We start from the raw sequence: 9,360 nt of genomic DNA on the forward strand, positions 1-9,360 counted from the left end.
CCTTTCTCTGCTGGGAGCATGACACTGTGCACACACCTAGACAGACTAGGCGATTATGGGTACATTTTGCCCAATCTCTCTGTTATTTGCAGTCCAACGGGCCAATTAGGAGCATATCCTGAAAGAAGTCCATTGGTTTAACTAAGGGGACCAGTGCAGGGTTGCAGCCCTCCTACACGTTTATATGTATGTGTGTGTGTAATGCTAAACCAGACACAGCCTTGTGGCTCCTTTGAGAATCAACTTTACTTTGCTCACAGTCTCTCTCTTTCGATCCAGCTGAGTGGGTGAAAAGCACAGGAGTAAGAGGGAGGGAGAGAAAGAGGCAGCTAAGGCAGTAGTCAATCACTCAGCAGACAGAGAGAGAGAGAGAGAGAGAGAGAGCAGGAGATTGGAGAAGCAGCCAGTCGTTCGTCCCTCACTCCAGACTTTAAGTTTACAGGCAGCCAGGCAGAATTTCTTGGCTTAGACGCAGCGCTCATGACAGGATTAGGAGCCGGGGACGCGGGACCAACCGGAGATCTGCAGGTCCTAGTGGACGAGCTCGAGCCAGATTCTCTCCCTGCACAGGTAGGACTGAAACATACATATTGTACCAAAGGGCATCAGATCTTTCTATGTAAAAAAGTTTATTCAGCTGAAAGCAACAGCAAATCCCCAACCCTTACTCACACAATATCCAATATGCAAAAAGATTTCTGGCAACAATAGTTGCCAAAAATCTTTTTGTATGAGTTCTTGGTGATAAAAACTCCCTGTAGGCTTAGAAAAGACCACAGCTTTTTTATTAGTTATTTTGATCCTGTTGTGAAATGGTGAGGTTGCAGAATATGTTATAAAATCCACTACAGGATTATTTTAATCGTACTTTTTTAATAGTTTGTGACGATTTTAATAGTGTAAGTGTGACATCAAACTTTTCTTATTCCTTTGTTCTTTAGACATCATAGGCATGCACTAATAGTGCCTGCATAGACAAAGAATGAATACAACCCGGTCTGATGATGAAATTGCTAACATGTGAAGATAGGACTCAAGGTTGTAAGCATGTTTGCATAACATTTTAATTCATTATCTTTTGCAGCTGCATTGGATTATGCTTGTTTAAAAATGGGGGAAAATTTTGGAGGAGTTGTTGAAGTAAGATTTATTTTTCAACCACCAAACTCTTATTTGGAATTGTTGAACTCGTGCCAAGTTTATGGAGCATCACTTCACTGGCTCCTGGCTGGTGTTAATCTTGATTTCCTCTCAATGGCTTAGAAATCATGCAGCAAAGAAAACATCCAGTTGCTTATTTTAGATGCTTCCGTACTGCTTTTGTTATGTAACTGGCTGGTGGTCCCATGCGCCATCATTTAAAAGCAACCCACGCTGCCATGATTAGGCGTTCAGTCCTCTGTGTGTAGCTCAACAGAGATAAACACCACTTCTGTGTGTGAGGGGTTAATTGGACCCTCTTTGTACTGTAGGGAACTCTGGATAGTCATGCCCACTAAATGACTCATGTTCATTGAATACATAGCCAATTCTTGTTATAAATTAAACAGGACTTTGACAAATCTCTTGAATCACAGCTAGAAAACAAATCTGAGGCTAAAATTACAAAATGTTCAAGAGGAATCCAGCACTTGCTGCACACCTTGTATACGTTTTTATTTTTTAAGCATCTATATGCGTGTGAGCGCAGCTATACAACATCTGCACATGGAGTTACATGCTCGTGTGTAGGTTTCTGTAAAATTCCAGACTCATGTAACGCAGAGCGGAGCGCCGTGTGGTTTCGCTCCTGCACCGGGGAAAAAGGGGAAGAGAAAAGAGCTTGACTTGCAAGTTTACTGCGTGCGAGTGAATCAACTTAAATTTCTGCTGTTTCAGCTTGCTGCAGTTAAGTTTAAGTGGAACACTTTGTAGTAAAACCGAGTGCGAGTGTGTGAGTGGGAGACTGGGCTTGAAGTGTGTTGGTGTGTGTGTTGTATCTGTTGCATGTGTGTGTGTGTGTGTTTTGAGTTGCAGATGTATCTGGCATCAGTACAAAGCAATCAACAAAGCTTGTTGGTGGGGAAGACATTGTATGTGTGTGAGCTCTGTTAAACGTCTCAAGACAGTACTCCCTAATTCAAATGAAACAGTTTGCAAGACCTCTGAGGTTTCTGAAACAAAACAACTAAAGTAAAGTTTTACTTTAAAGTAAAGTACTTTAGTAGTTATGTATTACATGACATAAAATCTTCATTTTTCTCTTCCTGAATTTATAAACTTGGCACGTTTCATCTTTACAGTAATCCTAGGTTCAATGTTTTATGATGGAGCTTAGTGTTTCTGTGTTTGCAGTTTCAGAACATGATTAGACACAGCCAAGAAACAAGGGGAGAGATCACACTGATGCCTGCATAACATCAGCTGAAAGCTGGCCAGTTGTCACAAACACAAAGGTCGCAGACAAGTCATATGGATGATCTCTTTTTGAGGGTTGTAGTTGCTAGTTGGGTATATCAGAGAGACATGGGTGTAAGGAACCCGCAGATGCACACATTTGTCCTGTTTCCGTCATAAAGTTTCTCTTTCTGCTGTTTGTTTTTGTGAGTTCACCACCTCTGACCTCTCTCTGTAAAACATCTCCAAACTTGCCTCTCCACTTCTGCAGAAATGAACGTGTCTGGTTTCAATTAGGCTCTCAGGGATGTGTGAGGGTTCTCTTTCTTGCTTGCGCTCTCTCTACATACACACATATGTCTGTCTGTGTCTGTCTGTGACACTCGTCCCTCTGGTTTAGGATTCAGTACTTGGTGGTTACACTTTTTTCCCCCGTCTTCTCTTTACATTCTTTCCTTGTATTCCCTTGTGTCTCTTCTTACAGCTGGATGGTGGGTCTGTAACATGGCATCAGGCTGCAGACTTTTGGGAACACATACACACCACACGTAAAGGAAATCTAGCTTAAAGGAAACAAAGTAAGGTCAACTTACACAGAGATTGGCTTGCAAAGGGAACTCAAAAAGACTCACCTTTAAGTTCACTCCTTTTTTCTTGCCCTTCAACTTTATGTCAGTTTCTCTGTAATTAATTGCCTGAATGATGGACCGACTTTCTGCCTTCTCCCTGTCCATATAATGTACAAATGCATGCAGCTGGGATGGAAGCTGAATTTTCTACATTTTTCTTACAGTAGCCAAAGAGAAAAAGGCTTGTTCTTGTTTTTACAGCCTCCCCTGCTTGTTCTTGCTTTTTTCTCTGCAACACAGTGCCCCTTGTGTTTCTGAACAGTTCCCTCTGGAGGTCTGAACTCTTTCCATCCCAGTGGCCTGTCCAATATTACTGGGGCATGGACTGCCTCTCCAGGCAGCTAGTGCAGGTAGAGAATGTGTAGCCTCAAAGCTTTATGTGTGAGAGGCTGTGACATTGTTCTTCCAAAGGTGCCACATGAAAAACATTTTTGTAGTTTATGAATGACACGGTTGATATTAAATTACCTCATTAAGTCATTAGGGCTAACATGTTTCTGATTAACACAGCACACCCACATTAGCATTCATTTGGAGTTGAGTGTCTTGTTAAATGTAAGTTCAATACTTACTGCCCTTTTTAGCTCCAGTTTGGTCTCCACCTCCAACTCCATGGAAAGATATTTGGCTTTTCGTTGTGGTTAATTTCGTCTGTCTGCTGTTTCGCAAACCAGGTCAAGTCAATTAAACCAAAACAGTAAAAACCAAAACAATGAACCGAAAGAAGCTAAAATGCCTTGTAAAGCCAAGATGAACTGCACAATTTGTTGATGCTCTGTTGGTTTGTTCTGCTTTCCCATGAACAACTGGACATGCCTCCCCTGAAATGTATTGGACTTACCAACAACTGGACATGCTTACCAACAACCGGACATCTTTACCCACAACCAGACATGCTTACCAACAACTGGACATGCTTACCATTAATCGGACATCCTTAACAACTGGACATGCTTACCAACAACTGGACATCGTTACCCACAACCGGACATGCTTACCATTAATCGGACTTACTTAACAACTGGACATGCTAAATCTACCCTCTAGAAATATCACTTGATTCTATGCTAGTAGTACGTATTGCTGCACTAACATGTTCTTGTTGCACTGTACCTTGATTGTTTCCTTTTTTTGTAAGTCACTTTGGGTAAAAAAAACAAAAAAAACAACAACAATCAGCTGCTTTCTGCTGCTGAAAACAAAGTTCGTGAGAGTGAATCACAAAAACCACACAGTAAAACCAAAACAGTAAAAACCAAAACAATGAGCCGAAAGAAGCTAAAATGCCTTGTAAAGCCAAGATGAACTGCACAGTTTTTGATGCTGTTGGTTTGTTCCCTAAAAGTAACTGCTTTCACATGAACAACTGGACATGCCTCCCCTGAACTGTATTGGACTTACCAACAACTGGACATGCTTACCAACAACTGGACATGCTTACCAACAACTGGACATGCTAAATCTACCCTCCAGAAATGCCAGTTGATTCTGTGCTAGTAGTACTTATAGCTGCACTAATGTGACCTTGTTGCACTGTGCCTTGATTGTTTCCCTTTTTGTGAGTCGCTTTGAAAAAATGGGATCCTGTATTTCGAGCCACAAATTTAATCTAGGAATGTCTACTGTATTGTTAATGTGTGCTCTTGGCTCTTTCCTCAGTTAGTTAGGATTTGAAAAATCATTTTGTGTGTTCCTGGCTTAACAGAAACACAGCAGTGTCACCTGAAACCAAATAAAGCACTTTGCCAAAGGGAATTTCCCTTTAGCTGACATCATGACATTTTCTGTCCTATGTAAGTTTGGCTTCTGACATTAATCTTGTTCTAGGGAATTTCCTTCTGTCTTTTACTTTCTCCCACAGAATTCTTCTCAGTGTGAAGATGATATGTGTGCTGCCTCCATCTGTATTTCTCTTAACGTGTCTCTAGTCTCTACCCCCTCTTCCTGATGTAGGTGGGATGTGATTGTCTGAGAGGCCAACCTGTCTATGTTTCTTCCAGTCTGCTGGAAACCAAATGACCCATTTGAGCCCACAGACAGTCCACAAAACAGACACACACACACTCTCTTTTGTGCGTTGGTGTCTGTTCTCTCTCTCCATAGGCACCTGCAATATGCGTGTCTCTCTTTGTGTATATCTGCACACACTCTTATAAAACACTGTTTTATATGTGTCTACATATGTGTCTGCCATGTGAAGGTTTCCTCCACTTCATTCGCACACATTTGCACTTTGACATTTGGTTCTTTTGCCCAGCAATGTAACTTCCTTTCTCCCTGGTTAATGTCACCACTGAAGTCCTGCCAGACCGCCTGGTTAAATTATACTTTCCACTTGCAGCACTACCCTGAATTATGTCTATGTAATATATGTGGTGTGCTACTGTACAGGCAGCAACGTTTATAGCTTAAAGCTTGAGCATTTAGTGATGCTCTTATTACAACTTTGAGTAAGGAGTGCAAACATCAAAGAAATGAAAGAGTTATTTTAACTTCCAAATAAAGGCACATTAAAGCTGGCACGTCAGGGAGACACATGATATTCAGCTGGAGATGAGTTATTACTTGTCTAAAAGACTGACTCAGTAAATTTTTTGGGTTTAAAAAGCCATTTGAAAGATTTAATGAAAATGACCTAATGATGATTTTTCCATTTGCTCATCAATTTCAGACACAATGATACAGTGTGTTCACTGTGTTCACTCCACGCCGTTAACTGAATCTCTAGTGCAACTGATGACATAATCACCATCTCATCATTCTCACTGTTACAAGTATGTTTATCTGAGGGTTTGTTGACAGTGCTGTGTGATTGTGGTTTCCCTGTAAAATCTACGTGAAGACCACGCCTCTATGTGAAAGGCATATGAAAAGCAAACAAAATACCGATAAAATTGATATGCCAAATATGGAGCTATGCTGAAAGATAGAGTATGACTTATGAGAAAATAGGAGTAATGACACACACTTTATCAGTCTGGGAGTCTAAAATCCAAATGAAACAGATTCCCAGACTGAATCCAAATGAAGCAAACAATGAAAACATAACATTTGTCAACTGATGCCTTATCTCACCTTCAGGTTTTAAAAAGTTATAACATTAGCTTAAGACTTTCAGATGATCAAACTATGATAGTGAACTTGTTATAATATTAAAGCAGTATTTGTAAAATGGATTACTGCGCTGAAAGAACAAAAGTGTACACGTATGCTAGCAGCTCTTTTGACAGTGCTCTGAACTAAATGTCCACATCATATCGACAATGCTAAAAGACATATGTCAAGCAGATATAATGTTTACCATGTTCAAAATCTTAGTTTAACATATGCATTAGAGCACAAAGTACCGTTGAGGAAAATGGGGGGGGGGGGTCATTAGTATGTTTCATGACAAAATACCTGTCAAAGCATTAGACAAATTACACTTTCAATAATGACGTTCAAGGAAGTAGATTATCAAAGTCATTAGGATGCATCGCTAGGGACCATAAATGTCACAAAATTTCATGACAATACATCCAGACTGCCACCCTGAGAGCCATGTCATTAGCATAGCTAAAAACAACTCATTAGGAAGAGGGCACTCTAATTATCACAGCTGTATACAATTAAGAAGAGTTCTGAGGTTTTCCTAACATTTTTATTGTTATGTATGCTTCATCAAAGTTGCACATACACAGTAAACAAATTAACATATTTTCTTCAAAAAGGCCTCAAACTCTTCCCACAGGCCTATTTTTCCATGGTACAAAAGAGAAATATGTTGCTACCACATTTCACGCCCAGAACAAACTTTATTCTGGAGTTTCACCAAAAACTGTGGAAGTAACACACCTAAATCTTCAGGGCTTTATACTTGGTATTTAGAGACACAGGAAGGCAGTTTTTCTTTGTGACTTTTTTTGGGTTAGGACACGCTGACCAGAAGCAGCTGGGATGGGAAATAATGCTAGACTGGAAGGGCTAATTCGGAATGGTATGGCCATGAGGCAAACCACAGGGATGGGTTTGGCCTGAGTGGGTTTGTTATGGTCCCAGTTGGAATGCATTGCAGACTGACCATAGCTATACTTTTCTAAGAAGGATTGGACTGCTGCTGAACAGCTCTGATGTTTAAAAAAAGAATCTGAGCAGCACCAGCACTGGTCCAATTGGTTTGGCGATGATTCACTGGATATATACTTTTGAATTTCTAAATTCCAAGTGACCTGCTATCTTTTTTTTGACAATCAAAGAAAAACCTAAAAGATACATAACAATCTCAGATTCTGTCATACAAGCGTAATGCATGCTACAATCAAAATAAATTTAAAGGGTACTGTGTGGAGTATCTGACCACTAGTAGTGCTATGGAGCAATGTTTTTAAAAGTGAGACCCTGTTTTGTTTATATTGTGCACACACATGGTTTCATGCTAGTCTACTAAATGTAGCAATGGATCAACAAAGGCAATGCATGAGAAGACTGCAAGCTAGCAAACACAAATGTAAACAGTGTATTTACAATACTTTGAAACATTGCTTTGTAAGTATTTGAGGACGCAAACACATTCAGTATGTGTCTAGGTCTCAGTGATATAAACTCAGAAGCAGCGAACGTAAACATAACTTTTGTTTGTTTGCAAGTAAATTTCACGGTGCACCTTTAATGTTTGTGCCAAAATAAGGCGTGGTACAGTATACCACCACTACAGAAAAGCCAGTTATGTTATTTAACTGAAAATAGAAAATGAAATGCACTTTGGTTTATGTTGTCCTTTACAGCATGATATAAGAAAGGCCAGTCAGTATGAGTGGAAATAAAAAAATAAAAAACTATAATCTTTTGGAAAAATGTTGTCCATCTCTCCAGTACAGTTCCAGAAACTTGGGGAATCCTTGCCAAAGGATATTGCGGAGGTGTGTGATGGCCATGTGATGGTTTTTCCTGTAATTTGTCACCCGTACATCCCTAATATTTTCTACGTTACGTATGTTTTGGAGGATATAGCTACACAGTACTGGAGTACGTGTTTGCCCTGAGATGTTATTGCCATGCTTCACCCACTGAGCTGTGCAAGACTCCTGGTGCAGTTGCACCACAGTGCTGTATATGAACCACATGTAACTAAATAAATTAACTTGAAAGCAGTTATACACTGAGGGGAGGTTGTGTCTGTGTCTACTCAAGACCCCTCCAGTCCATGCTTTCCACCTCAGTCTAGTCTGGTCTGGTGTTTGGACTGGCAGAAGTCTCACCTTATGTTGAAACATGTCTCTCTTCAGCTGCACAATCGTGCAACACAAACACATGTGCTCGCAGTTGATGTACAGACATACAAATACAAATCTATAAGGGCATGCTTGTATATACAAATTCGGAAAAAGAAAGAGACTCAGACATATACATACATAATATATCACACACACTGCCAGCTGGTGGCTGGGAAGAAGCCATCCATTCACTTTGTGTAACAGCTCACTAGCAGTGTATTATTGCATGTGCAAGGAAATCGAACTTTCAGGTTTGTTTCTTATGAGACGATTGATAGATGGACAATTGAACAGTTGAAGAGCACTCAATGGACTGGAAAGAACATCCCAAGATACATTCTCAGCTGTTTCTGTCTGTAGCCAGCTAACATGCCCAGTCTGTTATTCACAATGGAACGACACCATCTGCATTGACGGGCTTGTTCCATGGAACCCTGTAAGGGAGCTGTGGTTTGGTACAGTTGGACTGAGTCAGCTTGCACATACGAGTCTGTGTGTCTGTGTATGGTGTACTGGCAGACCTCTGGACCTTTCCTTTTTGCTTCTAATCACACAAGGGAGCCATGACTCACTTTTTTTTTTCATCATACAATGTGGAAACACACCCACACAGGCACACATATGGGCACAGTCAGTCCAAAACAACTGGCTGTGTGGCAAAAATAAATAAATAATGACAGTCATTATTTTCACCATCATTATTTAGCCATAAATATCACTTGGAGTTTTAATGTTTGTGGCTGGTGATAGTTTAACAGTTTGGCAGTACAAATGGCAAAACAGCAAGACCACTAAGAAGAGAGCGAGAAAGACAAGACAAGAAGTAGTCAGACAGTAGTTTTAGAGCTAAAGTTGTACATTTTGAGAAATGCCAAAGTATGAGGAGATTCCTACCACTCTCATATCTCTCCATTAAAGCTACAAGCAGCCACATAGCTTAGCTTAGCATAAAAATAGCAACAGCTAGCCTGCTCTGTTGAACAATAACAAAATCTGCTTACTAGTAACTCTAAAGCACATTATTTAACACCGAATATCTGTTTTGTTCAGTCCATACAAAACTAGAGTTGCACGATACCCACGGTATACACGGTACCCCGTGG

General features: G+C 40.3%; 1 protein-coding gene across 1 annotated transcript in view; it reads left to right on the forward strand.

The window, feature by feature from the left end:
* Positions 1-371: 371 nt before the first annotated feature.
* Positions 372-9,360, forward strand: part of lrrc17 (leucine rich repeat containing 17) — a 29,974-nt gene continuing 20,985 nt past the window's right edge. The window contains exon 1 of the mRNA XM_010749641.3: positions 372-570. The gene's annotated coding sequence lies outside the window, so the exon portion shown is untranslated. The remainder of the gene's footprint in view (positions 571-9,360) is intronic.

This window comes from Larimichthys crocea, chromosome XX, assembly GCF_000972845.2.
Source record: "Larimichthys crocea isolate SSNF chromosome XX, L_crocea_2.0, whole genome shotgun sequence".
Taxonomy (NCBI): Eukaryota; Metazoa; Chordata; class Actinopteri; family Sciaenidae; genus Larimichthys; species Larimichthys crocea.